Source organism: Saimiri boliviensis, chromosome 7 (assembly GCF_048565385.1).
Source record: "Saimiri boliviensis isolate mSaiBol1 chromosome 7, mSaiBol1.pri, whole genome shotgun sequence".
NCBI lineage: Eukaryota > Metazoa > Chordata > Mammalia > Primates > Cebidae > Saimiri > Saimiri boliviensis.
The window spans coordinates 66,678,318-66,699,104 of record NC_133455.1 but is presented as its reverse complement, the minus strand read 5'-3'; the positions used below and the strand labels follow the sequence as shown (position 1 = coordinate 66,699,104).

The following is a 20,787-nucleotide window of genomic DNA, read 5'->3' as shown; positions in this document are numbered from 1 at the left end:
CTCTACAAGGAAAACTACAAAACTGCTGAAAGAAACCATAGATGACACAAACAAATGGAAACACATCCCATGCTCATGGATGGGTAGAATCAATATTGTGAAAATGACCATACTGCCAAAAGCAATCTACAAATTAAATGCAATCCCTATCAACATATACCATCATCATTCTTCACAGAATTAGAAAAACAATTCTAAAATTCATATGGAAGCAAAAAAGAGCCCACATAGCCAAAGCAAGACTAAGCAAAAAGAACAAATCTGGAGGCATCACACTACCTGATTTCAAACTATACTACAAGGCCATAGTCACCAAAACATTGTGGTACTGGTGTAAAAATAGGCACACAGACCAATGGAACAGAATAGAGAACCCAGAAATAAACCCAAATATTTACAGACAACTAATCTTCGACAAAGGAAATAAAAATGTGAAGTGGGGAAAGGACACTCTTTTCAACAAATGGTGCTGGAATAATTAACTAGCACATATAGGAGAATGACACTGGATCCTCCATCTTTCACCTTATACAAAAATCAACTCAAGATGGATTAAGGACTTAAATCTAAGACCCGAAACTATAAAAATTCTAGAAGATAACATTGGAAAAACCCTTCTAGACATTGGCTTAGGCAAGGATTTCATAGCCAAGAACCCAAAAGCAAATGCAACAAAAACAAATATAAATAATTGGGAGTTGGGACTTAATTAAACTAAAGAGCTTTTGAACAGCAAAAGGAACAGTCAGCAGAGTAAACAGACAACTCGCAGAGGAGAAAATCTTGACAGTCTATACGTCTGACCAAGGACTAATATCCAGAATCTACAATGAACTCAAACAAATGAGTAAGAATAAAACAATCTCAACAAAAAGTGGGCTAAGGACATTAACAGAAATTCTCAAAAGAAGATATACAAATAGCCAACAAATATATGAAAAAGTGCTCAACATCACTAATGATCAGAGAAATGCAAATCAAAATCACAATGTCATACTACCTTACTCCTGAAAGAATGGTCATGATCAAAAAATCAAAAAACAGTAGATGTTGGTGTAGATGCAGTGATCAGAGAACACTTCTATACTGCTGGTGGGAATGTAAACTAATACAACCACTATGGAAAACAGTGTGGAGATTCCTTAAAGAACTAAAAGTAGAAGAACTATCATTTGATCCAGCAATCCCACTACTGGGTATCTACCCAGAGGAAAAGAAGTCATTATACAGAAAAGATACTTGCACACACGTTTATAGCAGCACAGTTCACAACTACAAAACTGTGGAACCAACCCAAATGCCCATCAATCAACAAGTGGATAAAGAAACTGTGGAATATATATGATGGAATACTACTCAGCCATAAAAAGGAATGAACTAACAGCATTTGCAGTGACCTGGATGAGACTGGAGACTATTACTCTAAGTGAGGTAACTCAGGAATGGAAAACCAAACGTATGTTTTCACTGACATGTGGGAGCTAAGGTATGAGAATGTGAAGGCATAAGAATGATACAACAGACTTTGGGTAAAAAGGTGAGGGACAAAAGACTACAAATATGGTGCAGTGTAAACTGTTTGGGTGATGTGTGCACTAAAATCTCACATATTACCACCAAAGAACTTACATAACCAATACCACCTGTACCCCAATAACTTATGGGAAAAAAAGAAAGCTATGACAATACAATAGCTAAATTAGAAACACGAAAAACTTATATGTAAAACTCTGAGTACATATGGAAATGAGGGGAACAATAGACAGCTGAGCCTACTTGAGGATGGACGTTAGGAAGAGGGTGAGGATCAAAAAACCACCCATCAGGTACTATGCTTATAACCTGGATGACAAATTAATCTGTATGCCAAACCCCTGTGATATGTAATTTATCTGTATGACAAACCTGTACATGTACCCCCAAACCTAAAATAAAAGCTAAAAAAAAAAAAGGAAAAAAACAGAGACAGTGTGGTATTGAGGAAGGGGCACACACACACCGACTGATAGAACAGAAGAGAGAGCCCAGAAATAAACCCACATAAATATAGGCAATTGACCTTTGACAAAAGTGCGAAATCAGTTCAGGAGAAAGATACTCTTTTCAATAAGAATGGTGCTCAAAGAGTTAACTGCACATCCATTAGTAAAAAAAATAAAAATAAACCTAGGCCTAAATCTCATACTTAATACACAGATTAACTTGAATGGATTACAGATCTAAAGATAAAATGTAAAAATACCCAAAATTTTTAACAGAAAACCAAGAACATCTTGAATTTGACAAAGAGTTCTTACATGACATTAAAAACATGAACCATAAATGAAAAAAAAAAACCTGACAAATTGGACTAAATCAAAATTTAAAACTTTAGCTTTACAAAAAACACTATTAAGAAAAGCTAAGCTAAGCAGTGGGAGGAAATATGTACATGTAAGTTATCTGATAAAAGTTTTATATCTCAAAAACAAAATTTTAAAAAACAAAGATCTCAAAAAACTCATAGTAAGAATACAAAGAATCCAATTTTTTTTTTTAATGGGCAAAAGATTTCAATAGACACTTCAGAAAGAGACACAGAGAGCAAATAGGCACGTGAATAGATGTTCAACATCATCAGCCATCATGGAAATGCAAACTGAAACCACGATGAGATACCACCACACATCTATTAAAATGGCTAACATAAAAAAATTTTTTTAAACCTGACAATACCAAGTGCTAATGAGGATACAGAGCACCTGAACTCACATTCGCTGCTGCTATTGGGAACGTGAAATGGCACAACCACTCTGAAAACAGTTCAGTAGTTTCTTACAAAGGTAAACGTACACTTACTGTATTACTCAGCAACCCTACTCTTAGGGATCAGCTTTGAGAAACATAAACGTAGGGTCACACAAAAACCTTCACATGAATGTTTGCAGCAGCACTATTCATAATCACCAGAAACTGGACATATTCCAAATGTTCTTCAACAGATGAAAAGGTTAATAGACTGTTATATACAATGGAACACTTATATACAATACTATTCAGCAATAAAAAAGAACAATTGAAAAATACAACAACCTGGTTAAATCTCCAAGGTATTATACTCAGCAAAAGATATGTCTCAAAGGGTTATATACTGTAGTATGATTCTACTTTTATGACATTCTGGAAAAGGAAACACCACAGGAACGGAGAACCAATCAGGTTTCCAGGGGCTGGGGATTAGGGAAAGTTTGACTGCAAAGGGGCAGCAAGAGGGAGAGCTTTGGGGTAATGGAACTGTTCTGTATCCTGATTGTGGCATGGCTACATGAATCTATACTACCCGTGTAAAAATTCAAGCTGTACACCAAGATTTGTTTCAATTTTACCGTTTGTAAAATGTTAAAAATAAGAAAAAACAACCAAAAGCTGTTTAAAATGTTAAAAGGGAAAAATGAAATACTCTCTTGGGTAGATTAAAAACAAAGAAAAAAAGGCAAAATAATATTTGCCATTCATGAGCTAGAACTTCAAAAGCTTTTCAAATATTAGTTCTATTGAGCTTATTCTTGTGAAGGAAGTAGCATTTTAGGTTTCCAAATAGAAAAGAGTACCCTGCTTGTCCCAGGGCACTGTGTATTGGCCCAAGGCCACACTAGACCACTGGGTTTCTGGTCCCTACATTGTGACCATAAAAACACCATATGCCCTCTTGTTTAAAATTCAGACTAGCAGCCATACTCTATTTTTTGTTCTATATTGATTGATTGATTGATTGTTGTAAAATATACATAAAATTTACCATCTTAACCATTTTTTAAGTATAGAGATATGCAACATTAAGTACATGCATTGTGGTGCAACCATCATCACTATAAATCTCCAGAACAGGCCGGGCACAGTGGCTCATGCCTGTAATTCCAGCACTTGGGAGGTCGAGGTGGGAGGATCACAAGGTCAGGAGATCGAGACCATCCTGGCTAACACGGTGAAACCTTGTCTCTACTAAAAATACAAAAAATTAGATGGGAGTGGTGGCACACACCTGTAGCCCCAGCTACTTGGGAGGCTGAGGCAGGAGAATCACTTGAACCTGGGAGGCAGAGGTTACGGTTAGCCGAGATAGCGCCATTGCACTTAAGCCTGGGTGACAGCAGTGAAACACCACCTCCAAAAAAAAGCCAAATAAATCTCCAGAACAATCTCATCTTCTAAAGCTGAAACTCTGTACTCCTTAAATGGTAACTCTACATTACCCCTTCCTTCCAACCCTTGATAGCCACTATTCTACTTTCTGTCTGTGAATTTGACTATTCTAGGTACCTTACATAAGTGGAATCATACAATGTTTGGCCTTTTGTGTTACAAACTTTCTCAAATTTTTACCTTCACTTTATTTTTGACACATAATAACTGTACATATTTATGGGGTACACAATGATGTTTCAACTCCTGTAATATACAGTGATCAGATCAGGGTAATTAGTATATCCATAATCTCAAACATTTATCATTCCTTTGCTGAGCACCAATACTCTGAGCTCTACAGATCCACACTGGATTTTTCTTAAGGCTCCCAAAGTCAGTATTCAATTCCCACAAATAAGAGTTCTTTCTAGATTCTAAGATTAAATCATGGAAGGAAAACAAAACAAAACAAAACAAAACAAAACTGGAAAGGCCTAACAACTCAGTATCCATATAAACAGAAGCAGTGCCTCTAAGGAGCTAATGGTTCTAGAATCCTGGCTAGAAAAGTAACATACACACTCCTTCGTTTCTGGGAATGAGCTTTTTACCTTGAGATTGTGTAACAGATTGCACTGAGTATTAACTGCATGGCTCTTTTTTAAAAAAAGAAGAACAACCTTTCTCTGAGCACCACCCTTGGCAAAGGTAGGGCTCCAGGGTAGAGCTCAAGTGGGGCATATAAGTCACATCCCCATTTGATTGCTGTGCCTCACCACTGGAACCAGCAAGGCAGCCTGTGGAGAAGTTCAAGGCGAAAGACAAGGCAACTGGCTGGGAACAAAGAACATCAGTTCCCAAGGGTCAGCCTTTAATTTTAATCTAATTAAAATTAAAGATGGAAAACACTCATATCTAATTAATAGCAAATCTTTGATATCCACTCATAACACAAAGATGAATTTATTTTCTTTGACCTATAAAGCTTTTGAGCAATTTCTAATGCCAGAAGTCTGCCTTAAGATCCCAAAATAAGTCTTATCCCTTGGGTACTTATGGCTGCAGTTTCCTGTATGAGTCAGGAAAAAAAAAAAAAAAAAAAAAAGCCCTTGTTAGGTAAGTGAAACATTCACATGATCACTGTATTCTGTTTCCCTACTATACTACTTAATCATTCAGTCTGTGCACTTAGTAAAATCTTTCTTAGGTTTTACACAACCCTCTCCTGCATTTCTAGAGACAAGGAAGAAGAAATGTTACAAACAAAAAGATGGTTAAGAAATAAGAAAAATCTATATATCTACTAAAATATTACTTGCATGAGAACATCCAGATTAATAAAACAGATTGCCATCATCCAGTTAAATGGTCTTTATGGACTTTCCTCATCCCAGGCTACCTTAAGAAAGCCTTTCCAAGAGACTATTATGTAACAGTTCTTAATTACTGTTACTTTGAGCATTCAAACTAGGAGAAAGGTATGCACTTACAATGTGATTGCACAGACAGTCTCCTAATAGAATTACCATAAAGGTGCTTTGCATCCCTAAATAGAGTGCTAAATTTATTAACACCTTGTACATGAACTGTACCTGCTCTACTGATTCCACAGCAAACCATGGGGACTTCTGCCAACTGTCTTGAGTGAAAACTGTGGTAAATGGAATGGAATTTTGCAAGAACCCAGTAACTTGGGTAGTGAGAAGAAAATTTAAACAAATTAAATGAGATTTTTAAAACTGCATTAGATTTCTGATTTTCTTTTCTCTTGGTATATTCTATTATTTTGATGTACATGTTCTGATATTCCAATAACCCTTTATTTTCTTATTCAAAGATCATTTCTGATTAGAAAGGGCAGTAGCAGAACCCAAGCTCCCTGAGCTCTACCTTTGCTCTAGGTTACCACTGTATACTGAAGTTGTACATGAGGGCCCTCTGGCCGCTGTCTTGTACCCCAGCTATACCAAGAAGATCACACAAGCCAAGTCTGACATCTTTCATCCACAGCCTAAGATTCAGTACCTAAAACAGAAAGCAACATCACTGGCTGAATAAGGCCTTTTCTTTCCCCTCTGCTTTCACCTACTAGAATCCTTTCAGTTACTACCTTTAACTCAGCCTGCATTTTCAATTACTACGGCTGTAACGAAGCACATGGAATATAAACAAATGATCAAAAAATGAAATCAACTGAGTTTTGGTAAGGACAAAAGAGTCATTTACCAAGTCTATAAAAAGGTGCATAATTCTTGTTCCCTTATCCTCCAAACCGAAGGTTAGTTGAGAATGCCAAGGAAAATGACAAGTTAAGTGTCTGTCTATGAATGGATAGAATGCAAAACTCCAAAGTAAGGGTAGAGACCCACAAAGATTAAATAATCTTTATTGTGAGAGCTTAGACAATAAAGTTCAGAAGATTCAGGTTTTCCTACAGGAAATAACATTAAAAGCTCAAGAAAACCCTCTGCAGAGAAAAATTAGAAAATTAGAAATAGAGAGAGCTTGTTAACCAAAATGCTATGGACCAGACAACCATGTATTACAGAACATACTTCCCCAGACTTTCAAAATAGGAAATTCTCTATCTCTAATCTTTAAAGCAGCAAAATAATCTTTATTCCCTCTCCCTTTTGTCCCATGTAAAGTCCCTCACTAAGTTCTGCTGAGTCTTTCTATAAACTATTTCTTACATTAGAAAAATGTTAAACACACATACACGTAACACACATATAAAAATTTTATTTACTTTCCTTTCTTCCCATCCTTATCACCATTACACTAGTCCAAGTCTTCATCACTACACAACTGGGACAAATCAAAGAGCCAACTAAGTAGATGTCCATCCCTTGCTCGATTCCATCCTATTAGACACTGCTGCCCAATACTCCTAAAACACTATAGCATGGCCTTGATCATCTGTCATTCTGTACTCTCTAAATTCTATATTCCCCATGTCATGAATGAAATTTCAAAAAGTCCTTAATATTTGGCTAACTCTATCCTATCTTTGCAGGCTTACCTGCCACAGGGAGATTCTCCCCTAGCCCAATGGTTTGTTCACTGCTCCTCCCAAACACTTTGTACATTTTCGTCTCACTTTGGCTCACACTGTTCTACCCAATCATTCTGTAAAACCCAGCTTAAATCAAACTTCTTCCATCAACCTGTCTCTCATCATACCAGCTTGAAATTCTCTCTTTTCTGAAAAATCAATTTATTAACTATACCATTTATTTAGCAATAAACCCTTTTCAATTTTTTAATCATCAACCATTACGAAAATCCTTTCTTATTTAACACGTTGTGTTTATGACTTATTTCACAAAATAAGTAAGTCCCTAGAACATAAGGTCTATCTTTTGCATATCTCTCAATACCTACTGCAATGCCTCACCCATAGTTGCTACTTGTTAAATATTTGTTGACTGATGTTGTCAAGACAAGTGATTTCGAGTTCCCCATAGACAGCAATGAACCAATAGTTCTCATGGCTATGTCTCCCTCTACGCTTTTATTTTTAATTCTTATGAAAACCCTAAAAAGCAATATAGTTAGTAGAAAAGGCTGCTTCAGCCCAAACTAACTTTTTACATTAAATAAGCCAAGAAATTAGAATATAAATTTTGCTAAGAAAAATAAAACATAGAGGGTTTACATATTTCTTAAGCAAAAGGGGTAATTAATTGATCTAAAATGAGAGTCCAAATCCCCAAATTATTTTAAGTCTTCCTTAAAAGACAATAGAAATAACTGTGTGAGGAGCAGGGGGAGATAATACGTATATGTTCATGTATATATGTAGAAAACATTACAAGAGAAATTAGTAGTTGATATTATGGAGTGCATGCTGCATGACTGGGAGACAGTAAATGAAGACTTAACTTTGAACTTTTTGATTTTTGAATTCTGTGCCTCTGTTAAATAGTCAAACAAATATTTCAAGACATAGAATGGAACAGATACTGTCAACAGAGCCTCCTGAGAAAATGTTTTTGTATTAAATGACTAAAAATCAAGAGGAAATAAAAGAAACATTTAAGAACATTACTACATTTTTTTTCCATAAAGCAAGAAAATATTCCTGTTTTCTCAATGCAGAGATCAGATAAAGAAAGCAATCTGCAGCAAAGTTCTAGCAGAACTAAGGATAAAATAAAACTAAACATCAACAACAAAATCCACCTTCCTAAGGTCCTGTGCCCTGTCCAGCAGATAAGGATCTGGTTCAGTAATATGGAGGCGTACCCAAGAGTTGTTGGAGGAGAGTGAATACCTCCTCTTAAAATATGAGCAGTTCCCCACATTCATGTCCAAATCCCCTAGCCCATTTTCACTCTGTCATTCACCTTCTCTTACTTTCTCCCTATGATGATTTGTCACACTCCAAACACTTTCTTCCCTCTGTATCACAATACTTATCTTTTTTTTTTTTTTTGAGACGGGGTTTCGCTCTTGTTACCCAGGCTGGAGTGCAATGGCACAATCTCGGCTCACCGCAACCTCCGCCTCCTGGGTTCAAGCAATTCTCCTGCCTCAGCCTCCCTAGTAGCTGGGACTACAGGCGTGCGCCACCCTGCCCAGCTAATTTTTGTATTTTTAGTAGAGACGGGGTTTCACCATGTTGACCAGGATGGTCTTGATCTCTTGACTTCGTGATCCACCCGCCTCGGCCTCCCAAAGCGCACAATACTTATCTTAAAAAATGACTACTTATCTTCAAGACATCTTTCCTACAAACAAGGCATTACGCCTCTTTATAGTATTCACCAAATCATAGGAAATCCAATTGAGAAGTCTGTAGCAAATGTGATTTCTGGGTATTCTGACCTCTGAGAATGCCTTACCAGTCTCATTTGCAACCTGCTTGATTTTTTTTTTCTGCAATTTAATAATAATGCATCAATTTTTTTCATTTAAAAGCATTCAGTTTCTTACTAAGACAGAAAGACAGTAGTGAATGTAACACAAAAGCCTGTTGTGTTATCCTTAATTGAAGAATTATTCCTGAAACAAGGAACTAAATATATAATAAATTGAATCCTACCTGTTTACAGGGTTGTTGCTCAGCAAAGTGAAAGAAAAACGCTATTTACACCAGCTTGCAGTGCATATTAAACTTTTAGAGGCTCAGCCTTCAACTGTCTATACTATTAAAATAAGGAGAAAAGAATAGATGAAATATATGAGGTGCTTTTTCATTGACAAAGTAGTTGCCACCTCTTCCTTTATCAATCATTATCTAAAAAGTAAAAGTAACATTCTAATTTTGACTTTTTCTCCCTTCCCAAGTTCCCTCTGATAGAAATGACAATGATCAGTTAAATGCTCATAATGGAGGGAAAAGGAGAAAAATAAGTAACTGTATAATTCACAAGCTTGATGATCCATCCCTGGATAAATAAGCATCCACTATTTCTCTAATGTTCTTACTCCCCAGGAACCCAAAAAATTTTATAGCACAAAAACTGCACTAGTCAGCTGAATCTGAAAGGAGCCTGTGAATGTGCCTTTTGAGGGAGTTCAGTGCTTTCCATTTCCAGATCCTGGGACAAGCCCAGTGAACACAGGATGCCTACCATCAATAGTGAATATAAGGTGATGCAAACCTCTCCATCATATATTTTATTCAACCCACCCCAATCAACTCCTTCCAGGATCAAGAGAGCTTCAGCACCAAATTAAAAGTACCTCTTAGACCCTTAGACTTCTGGCTTTTATTTCATTCTATCCTCTTCAGTAAGACACATCTCCATATACCCAAGGAAAATCTTAACTATTATATCCTCTTTCAAGTTTGTACTTCTAGCCCAAAGTCCTCCCAGAACGTCTTTCATTCCAACTCACTGCCCACACCCATCACCAATCCCCAGCATATTCTCTTCTCTGAGTCTCACACCAGTTTCAGCCTTGCATAAGCAAAGAAGTCCAGGTAACGATGGTCAAAATTCCCTACAGTCCTGGTTACAAAGGTTGGCAATGTGAGAGCTTTCATGAATAGCCAAGTATATGCATTTACAGGCAAGAGACATGGAGAAAGATAAGCAGACACCAAGATAGTACCTTTGTAAAAGTAGCTAGGACAGCTGCAGAAGGAAAACAGTGTGTTACTTCAGCACCTCCTATTTTCATCCATATTCTACTTATTGATACATCTTCTGTTAATTTCCCCTTATCCTTCCTGCTTCCAAAATGCTCTCCTTCAAAGGTACCTTTGTCCTCCCTCTGTCTATCCCAGAATCTTTCATTATGCCCACTCACTAAGATATGTTTAGCTATCTAGGATAATGATAATTTCTTAAAATAAAACCAAAATTGTTCACATTACTTGGTTATATGAACATCAGAATATAATGCCATTTAATAGAAAAAATCATTAAACATGAATCAACCAACCTAGGCACCAGTCTCCACTACACCAGTTAAATAGTCCTTAGCTTAGACAACTTCCTTCCTTAAGCTCTTGGATACTCAGTTTCTTCAGCTATAAAGTGGGTAGGATATTTGCCTTACCTAGCTCCATCAACTGATAGAAGGATTTTGAAAGTTTTTATAAATAGACAAATACAGAGTAACATTTACCAAAGATGGCAGGTCACCTGTAAGACCCATTCAAATAAAGCAGTTGAAAGACTATACAGCGGAAAACCTAAAATGGCGCTGAAGACAAAACCAACTCCAAACAGCATAATCACTTACACAATGTAAAAATCCAGCTCAAGTCAGCATAAAGGCAGGCCTCACCTTTGAGTCCATTTAACCTTCAGATCCCGGGCTACAGCTGAAAACAGCCCAGTTGCCTGCCAGCTGGTAAGTGCCAAAACATTCCTTTTGGGTATATATTCCTATTTGAAATGTAGTTTGGGAATGGACAAAGCAAGAGTTACTTTGGTAACCACATTTGTACTGTGTTGGTGGAAGCCAGCACAGCAACTGTACAGTAAAACTTTTCCTAGCAATGTCCCTCCAAGTTAGGGTACCTGCGGGTTCTATCGTCTATGCCAGACTGAAGATAAAGCAACCATCTGCTTTTCAGACTACTGAAATTCCACACAGTACATATATACTATGTCAAATACATATATAAATACACATTAAGCTGCTAAATCCCTAGAGGAAAAGGGGCTAATATATATTAAGCACTGTGTGTCAGAAACCATAAGGAAATGGAGATTTCATTTAATCCCCACAAACACCCTGCCACGTAGGTATTATTATTCCTACTTTTATAGAGAGGAACACTGAAGCTCCAAGAGATTAAATAACTTGCCCAAGGTCACAAAGCTAATACGTTGCAGAGTCGGGATTTGAATCTAGTTTTGTCTGACTCCAAAGCCCATACTGCTTCTGACATTTTCGTCTCAATGATGTAACTATAGCAACCTTCTTGGGTTTTCATTTCACCTTAATCTCTAACATAGTACTTAAATATGTGTCCTGGCTGTGTCTCTATAACTTCACAAAGGGATAATTTCCCCAGAAACCTCCTTTGTCTTTTCTTTGCCTGCATTTACTTCCCATTCTTGCACAAACTATTCTTTTTTAGGTTAAATCACTTGGCTGGCCCTAACAAACTGCCATACATTTCAGCAAGTAATAAACTTATACAGCAAAAGTTCTGTTTCCTTCGACACCTTAATAGCCACAGTTTTTGAGCACAGTATTATACTTTAAGCTGGTGCTCACCAGCTTAGAGAAGCATTGTACTAGTGTCCAGTACAGTGCCTTTTATATAGTAGTCACAGAGTGAGGACTATTTGTTGATTCATTGATTAAGAAAATGTTTCTTTATTCCTCAGTTAATGTTCTAAATGTAAACAAAGAGACTTTAATGGCAGTCCAATTCTATGAGTGAATTCTTTCACATTATATTTTTTTGGGGGAAAATTTCTAAAGAATTAAGAAAAAGGTAAATTGAAATGCAACAATCTGTTTAAGATCCTAATTGACTAGCTTACAAATTAAAATTAAGAGCTTAAAGGGCTCAGTTTTAAAATACTGTCATTCTGGATAACTTTACAAGTGCTTCTTTCCCTGTCTATGGGGAAAAAGAAAGACTGCAAAAACATAATAAAACACAGATAATTGTTTTGCTTATGGTAAAAGCAAAGATGGTAAGAATGGTTAAGACTAAGGATGACTTTTTCCCTCTGTTTTTACATATATATTACAGTTTTTCTGCAGTAAGTTTGTGTTTTTATAATTATGGTAACTGATCAAACTCTGGATAAACTTTGGATTTTTAACACTTGCTATATAGTGTAGCTTTATTACCCTTAGATATAATCCATAGGAACTGAATATTCATTAACTCAAGCATGTGCCTTCTAGAACAATTTGTTACATAATGCCAGCACATTAAACATAATTATTTTTCTTTCCATTCACAGAATGTTTTTCTTGCATTAGGTGGACCTGTCTCTATTTTTGCATTATTTTCAAGTAAGTCCAAGTTTCTTGTATATTCCCTATGGAACAATGATTCTCAATCTTTTCTTGGAAATAAGCACAAGAATGGTATTTGCCCCTGATATAGCCCCAGTTTATATGTCTTTCAACTTTATGTATGTTACCTTTTCAATGAGATTAAAATACCTCAATTACAGTAGAATCCAAATGGAATGAGCTATATTACGTAGCAGTAAGTTCCCTTTTCAATGAGATTAAAATACCTCAATCACAGTAGACTCCAAATGGAATGAGCTATATTATGTAGCAGTAAGTTCCCTACCAATGGATGTATTCAAAGCAAAGACCTCCATAAAGGAGAATCCCATATTGGGTGGGAGGTGAATTTTATGGCCTCCTTCCTATTTTATGATTTTAAAATAGTTTTTTGGACAAATTTACTTTAGTAATACTGCGAATTACATACTGGCCTCTGCTGTGTCAAGTGCCTTTCCCAGTTCACTATTCAAATCAACCCAGAGAAGATGCTCTTCTGATCCAGTTTAATTTAGCCAGCTATCAGATTACTTCTTGTGGAAACCAAGAATATTAACAGTTGCTCGCTATTTGAAATGACTGAAGTGTGTTGAAATAATGCAGTCAGCAAAATGTCACTTATGGCTTACATATGGATCTGTTGCAGCCTGTAAAACATTGTCTCCATGAGGGACAGCCAAAATGAAGAGTTATGTGGGAGTAATAAAATATGATAACTAGGCCTTCAACCTCAAGTACAAACCCAGCTGCGCATGTACATACACATCCAAGGGAAAGCCTGCTGATAATAAAAAGCAAAGAAAAACCCAATCATGTCCAGCGTGTGTGTGCACTCCGCCGCAGGACTGGTCGGGGAACTGTCCTTTCAGCACCACAGCAAGAAACCGGAGTACAAGCTTAAACACAGGCAACCCAAAGCTGGACCAGGAAAAACATTTGATAAGAGTCCTACAAGGAAAGCAAAAGCAACCGTATGGTTGTTTTTAAGGATGCTGTATTCCACTTGATTATCCTTTATTAATTTACAATAAAATACTCCAAGGGTTTTGATAAAAGTTGACAAACCCTAAATGAAAACCAAAGCTGCTCAAACCGAACCCAAGAAACCAACAACTGACCTGCATCATTACGAACTGCTTTGCAATACCCACCACCAGCTCTACTCAGAAAAACATTTGCATATACCCTGAATCAGATGTTCAGAGAACATAGAACATGCTTACAGTCCTCTCCAGGGAGGACCTCAGTTTCTAGGACAGGGAATGCGTGCTGAACACCAAAGAATCGCTACCCACAACCACCACCCCACCAACCAGCGATCAAATCCTCTTTCAGGGAGAAATGAAGGCCTTATGGGTCATGAGTTCCAAAGAAAAATGCTGCAGTATTTCAAGAACCAGGTTACATGTAATGTGCTACAAAGCATTCAGCATTTTAAGTCTGATTCCCCCAAGATTTCTATCAGGACGGTACCGCGTGGTAATGTTATTCAGCCATTTGCATTACAAATCAAAAAAAAAAATTTTTTTTGAGAAACGAAGAAAAGCACACCCCCCCCCCATCTTCTAATGCACGTGGAGAAAAGAGAAGTACAGAGGGATTTTGAGACAGTGAAAAACCTACCACACCCGAAATCTCCATTGGAAAGCTAAAACGCCCCCCAGCCCTAACACACTGCTACCTCTCTCTAAAGGCTCTCCAGGTTCAAACTTGAGAAACCAGGTATAAAAAGCACTCTCCCCCTTTACCCCCAATGCCCCCACCCACACTTCCTGCTTCCATCCCTGACTCTCTAGTGCCCACTGTGCATGAAAAGCAGTTTTTCTTGTGTGGTAGAGCTTGCTCCATGCTAATCATTTCTCCCTCCCCCTGAATTTAGCCAGATGCAATCCAAAGTTTCTTCTACCCTTCCCCCAAACAGATGACATCCATTTATTATGAACGCTGATGGGAAATCTTGGAATCTCCGGATATAAAATGTATTCCCCCATGCTTCAAAAACTGCAGTGTAAGTGAGGAAGAGGGCACAGGGTGGAGTAGTCGGATGGAATGCATGGTTTGAAGAATCTTATTTATCTGGCTGAAAAATGGTTCCCACTCCATCCCAGCTCGAAGCTAGGGCCCCTGAAAGGGTCTGACAGTCCTGGCTAACCCCGGGAAAGTTAACGGCAAGTCTCCACCGGTGGTTGCTGCTGGCAACGGAGGGGATGGAGCCGAGCTCTCAGGAGAAATGCAGAGGCTTTGCGGTGCCCCCAGATAACAAGTGAGAGCTAGAGAGGAGGGTCCAAGCCCAAGGAGCTGGGCAAACAGTCCTGTACCCCAACGCTAACAAGAAGCCAAGGGTGCTGCTGCTGATGGTAAGGTGGGGGAGGGAGAGGAGAGGAACAAGCTCTGCATCGGGTGGCGTAGGAATGGGGGTGGGGTGGGGGAAGGGGGTATTCTCAAAGTGACATGCTCCCAAATGCAGGAATCCTAGCCTGCCGAGGAAGGTCCCGGGAGCCCCCAACACAACCCCAGAGCACCCTGTTGGGAGGGGGACGAACGCATCCGAGTAAAGGACAGGGGGAGTCGGGAGTGCTGGCTGCCGGAAGAACCCAAGAGCCCTTGGCTTCTGGAGTTGGTAGCAATGTGAAGCCAGTGAGGGAGAAGGATGCAGTAAGACATGGGGGAGGGGGAGAGCAGAGGGGCTGCTGTAGGAAGATCCCGACAGTGCTGCCCTTCCCAGTGCAAGCCGGCTAAGGACCCCAACTCTGCCCTGGCACTGGGGGAGGGGTGGAGGGGCTGCACCGTGGAAGGGGCACCAAGGGCGAGCCGTGTCCCTCACTGTAGCGGAGACGCAGAGAGCAGGGTGCCCGGCGTCGGGGCTGGTGGTCCTCAGTTCTCCTAAGAGACCCCCGGTACACACGGTAGAAGGAAGCAAGACTTCCAAACACCTGCCCAAAACAAGGAGGGCAGAACCCCAGCTCCGCGGCCCCTCGAGCCCCGCCGCGCACTCTGCGGCAAAGCCCCTGACTGGAGATGGGCGAGCCCCGCTCAAGGGTCCCGAGGCGAGAAGGGAAACCCGGCGGGCTGGAAGCAGCGCCAGGACGGGGGCTCTGGGGCGACTTACGGCAGCGGCGGCGGCGAGGGAGGCAGCGGCGGCCCTAACGCGGGGCCCGGGAGGCGCGGCCGGACTGCAAAGGCGCCGAGGCTGCGGCGGGCGGGACTGCGGTGGGCGCCATCTTGGAGCGCTCCCCGCGCCCGCCCCCCGCGCTGCCAGAGTCCTTGCATAATTGATGACTCGCGCCCGCCGCGCGCCACCGCGCGCGCGCCCCGCCCGCCGGGCCCCCCGCCCGCCCCGCCCCCGCGCCGACCCCTCCGCTCGCGCCCCCTGCCCGGGCCGGCTCCCGCCCGCCCGCACGCGCCGCCGCCGCCGCCGCCGCCGCCGCCTCCGCCCCGCGCCCCCACCCGCACGCGCCCCTGCAGCCCACCTACCCCCGCAGGGCGCGCCCGCTCACCCGCAGCGCGCCGCCCTCCCGCTGGCTCTCAGGTCCGGGTCCCCGCGCCGCCGGAGCGGATCAGGGGCAAGAGGGAGCAGGGCGCCGGCAGGGGGCGCCGCGCGGGAGCGCCAGCGAGCGTCCCCGGGCCCGCCTCCGCGACGCCCCCGCCGAGCCGCCGGGAGGGGCCGCGGGCTGAGGGCCCGGACCCGCGGCGAGACGCCGGCTGGCTGCCCGCCAGCGCCGGGCGGCGAGACCCGAAAGCTGTCGTGGTGACTCGCGTGCTCCGTCATTGCCAACTCTTACCTTTCTCCTGCGCCGCGACAGTGCCGCGCTCAGTGAAGTTTCTGACACCCCAAAACACAGGGAACTCAATTTACAGGGTCTTGGGCCCGCTGAAAAAGAAAGAAGTCAATCAGCGGCAGGTGGAGGCTGGTGTTTCAGCCCACGGGGACCTGCTGCCAGGAGCGGGGAGGCGCTGCCTACCTGACAGCCCCCAGGCCACCTCAGTGTCTCCGATCCTCAGTCTGTCCATCTGCAAGGTAGGCATGAGGGTTTCAACCGCTCATTCCACCCTCACGAGGATCTAGGTAATGAGCGCCAGAGCTCTTGGCACTTTGCTGTGCCTCTCCTCTACTTAATATTTTCCTACCACCAATCTCAAGAGGGAAAGAGGGTGGAACAACCCTCCAAACCTCGGTGTTATTGTCTGTAAAAGGAAACAAGCACAGTAGCAACCTGATAAACTTCTTGTGAGTACTGATGGGGAGAATGCACTTCGCCCGTTGCTAACACAGCCAGGCACACAGTATGCTTATCACATAACGTGCCCTCTACAATACATTTTAAATTAGCTTTACTGGGGTATATTTGCGTGTGTTTCGAGCGTACAATTTTGTCACATGTGTACACTCATGAAACCATCACCACCAAGGTAATGAACACACCCATCACCTCCAAAAATTTCTCTTTGTACTCACTCGCTGCATCGCTCGCCCCCACACACCCTCTCCAGGCAACCACTGATCTTCTTTCTATTACTGTACATTGGTTTGCATTTTCCGGAATTTTAAATAAATGGAATCATACAGTACAAACTCTCTTTTTTGTATGGCTTCTTCCACTTGGCATAATCTTTTGAGATTTTCAGTCGTTGCCTACCAAGAGTTCTTTTCTACTGCTTAGTAATATTCTTTACGGGGATACAACACAATGTGTTTATCCAATCACCTATTGATGACATTTGGATTATTTCCATTGTTTGCCCATTACGAACAAAGCTGTTATGAGCATTCGTGTGCAGGTCTTTGTATGGATATATATGCTTTCATTTCTCATGGGTATAAATATCTAGGAATGGAATATCTGGGTCCTGTTTTAGGTGTATATTTAACGTGTTAAGAAAGGGCCAAACTGCCTTCCGAAATGGTTGTGCCTTTCCATTCCTACCAGCAGCATATGAATTTCAGTTGCTCTGCAGCCTCACCAACATTTGGAGTGATCAGTCTTTTGAACTTTAGCCATTTAAATACGTTCGTAGTGTTATCTCATTGTGGGTTTGTCTTCCATTTCACTAGTGACTAAAGATGTTGAACATCTTTTCATGGACTTGTCATCAGTAAATCTTCCTGGCAAAGTGTCTCTTCAAGTCTTTAGCCTATTTTAAAAACTGGTGGGTTTTCTCCTTGTTATTGAGTTTTAAGAGTATTGAGTTTTAAGAGTTGTTTAGATATCCTGGCTGGGCCCAGTGACACACGCCTGCTGTCCCAGCTACTCGACACTGAGCAGGAAGAATTGCTTAAGCCTGGGATTTCAGGTCCAGCATGGGCAACACAGAAGACTCCAATTCTAAATTTTTTTTAAAAAAGTATAGAGTTGTTTATATATTGTGGATACAAATCTTCTATCAGATATGTGATTGGCAAATATTGTTTCCCAGTATAGGCTTATCTTTTTATTCCTTTTACTCTCTTAACAGTGTTTTTCCGAAAGCAGAGGTCCTTCAGCCAGGTCCCCTGATGCACACTTGTAGTCCCAGCTACTCAGGAGGCTGAGGAAGAAAGATCGCCTGAGGCCAGAAGTTGGAAGCGAGAGTGTGTTATAATTGGGCCTGTGAATAGCTGCTGTACTCAAGCCTGGGCAACACAGCCAGAACCTGTCTCTTAAAAAGAAAAAAAGGTACACCTTCTTAATTTTTCTGAAGTTGGATTTGTTATTTTTCTTCTATGGATCATGCTTTTGGTGTCATATCTAAGTCATTACCCGACACAAGGCCTCAAACACTTTATCCTGTGTTTTCTTCTAGAAATTTTATAGTTCTAGAGTTTATATTTAGGTTTATAATCTATCTTGACTTGATTTTTGTATGCGGTATGAAATATAGTTCGAAGTTCTTTTGTTGTTTTGTTGCATAGATACATAGTCGTCCCCATACTTTTTGTTGAAAACACTATCCTGTCTCCACTGATTATCCTTGCACCTTTTCAAAAAATCATTTGCTCAAGTATGTAAGAATCTAGTTCTAAACTCTCCTGTTTCGTTGATATATTTGTCTGTCTTGCCACTAATACCACACTGCCTGGATTCCTCTCCCTTTGTAATGAATCTTGAAATCAGGTAGTTTCAGCCCTTGACTCAGCCCTTCTTTTTTAGTATTGATCTTGCTAGTCTACGTTCTTTGCATTTCCATACGAATGTTAGAATCACCTTGTCAAATTTCAACAAAAAGCCATTGAGATTTTGATCAAGACTGCATTGAATCTGTAGGTCAACTTGGGAAGAACTTATATCAAAACAAAATCAAATCTTGCTTTCCATGAACACTTTATTTCAGTCCTTTTTGATGTATCAATTTAATGTAGTTTAATTTTATAGTTTTTAAGATGTGGATCTTGTTCACCTTTCTGGGATTTCTTCCTAAATATTTCATATTTTTGATGTTATTGAATACTATTTTTATATGGCAATTTCTGGTTATTCATTGGTATTGTATAGAAATAGAATTAATTTTTGTATATTGCTCATATGTCTTGAAACTTTGCTAAATTCATTTAATACCTTTAGTAGAGATTTTTGTAGATTCCTTTAGATTTTCTACTGATGAACATACAATCTGCAAATACACAGTTTTTCTTCTTCCTCTCCAATCTGGATGTTGTTTTTTATTTTTTCCTTGCCTTTATGCACTGGCTAGAATCTCTAGTACAATGTTGAATAGAAGTGGTAAGAGCAGACGTCTTTGTTTAGTTCCTCATCTTGGGGGAAAACTTTCAATCTTTGGCCATTAAATGTGATGTTGGCTGTAGGCTTTTTCCAAATACCCCTTGTCATGTTGAGGAAGGAATCTTCTATGCCTGTTTGGCTGAGGGTTTTTATCTATAATGGATGTTGAATTTTGTTATTGCTTTTTCTGCATATGTTGTTTCTTTTTAGTCTGTTAATATAGTGGTTAATTTTCAAGTCTTAAACTCACATTCCTAGGATAATGTATTGATCAATGATTGTTGGTTTTGGTTTGCTAATATTTTGTTGAGAGTTAGTGCATCTGTGTTATGAAGTGTATTGTTCTGTAGTTTTCCTCTGATGACTTTGTCTAGTCCTGGTATCACAGTAATGCTGGCCTCATAGAATAGAAAATATTCCCTCCTGTTTGATTTTCTGGAAGAATCTGTGTGAAATTCACATTACATGTTCCTTAACTGTTCAGTAGATTTGCCTAGTAAAATCAGCTGGGTCTGGAGTTTTCTTTTTGGGAAAGTTTTTGGGTTTTAGGTTTTGGTGAGTTTTTTTGTTTTTGTTTTCGTTTGTTTTGTTTTGTTTTTTAAGGCAGAGTTTCACTCTTGTTCCCCAGGCTAGAGTGCAATGACGCGATCTCGGCTCACTGGAACCTCCACCTCCCAGGTTCAAGGGATTCTCCTGCCTCAACCTCCCATGTAGCTAGGCTTACAGGCACCCACTACCATACCTGGCTAATTTTTTGTGTTTTTAGTAAAGACGGGGTTCCACCATGTTGGCCAGGCTAGTCTCGAACTCCTGATCTCAGGTGATCCACCGCCTCAGTCTCCCAAAGTGCTGGGATTACAGGCGTGAGCTACTGCACCTGGGCTTGTTTTTTTGAAACAGGATTCTTGCTATGTTGCCCAGGCTGGAGTACGGTTGTGCTATCATAGCTCACTGCAGCCTCAACCTCCCGGGCTCAAATGATCCTCCCGTTCCTCCCGGGCTCAAATGATCCTCTCGATCCTCCTCCACCTCCTGAATAGCTGGGACCACAGGCATGCGCCACCATGCCTGGCTAAATTTTTCATTATTTATAGAGACGAGGTCTCACTATTTGCTCAACCTGTTCTCAAACTCCTGGGCCCAAGCAGTCCTCCTGCCTCAGCCCCCCAAAATGTTGTGATTACAGGCATGAGCCACTGTGTCCAGCTTGAGGTGACTACAATTTTGTTGTCTTTAATATAGGGATTTTCAGGTTTAAATTTCTTATTGGTAGTTGTATCTATCAAGAAATTTGCCTGTTTAATTTATATGGGCATAAAGTTGTTCATAGAATTCCTGTATTATTCTTTTACTATCTATAAAATTTGTAGTGATGTTACCTCTCATTCCTGATATTGGTCATTTGTATCCTCTCTCTGTCTCTGTCTCTCTCTCTCTCCCTCTGTTAATCTGGCTGAAGTTTAATCAACTTCATTGATAA

At 40.5% G+C, this 20,787-nt stretch overlaps 1 protein-coding gene across 6 annotated transcripts in view; it reads right to left on the bottom strand.

Annotated features, from left to right (window-relative positions):
* SCN8A (sodium voltage-gated channel alpha subunit 8) overlaps positions 1-16,410 on the bottom strand; it is a 205,086-nt gene extending 188,676 nt beyond the window's left edge. For 4 of the 6 annotated variants that reach the window (XM_074402655.1, XM_074402657.1, XM_039472321.2 and 1 more), the window contains exon 1: positions 16,107-16,202. The gene's annotated coding sequence lies outside the window, so the exon portion shown is untranslated. Of the gene's footprint in view, positions 1-15,718; positions 15,841-16,106; positions 16,203-16,391 lie in introns of those variants that run through there. The other 2 variants (XM_074402654.1, XM_074402653.1) reach the window with 2 other exon arrangements.
* Between the last annotated feature and the right edge of the window lie 4,377 nt (positions 16,411-20,787).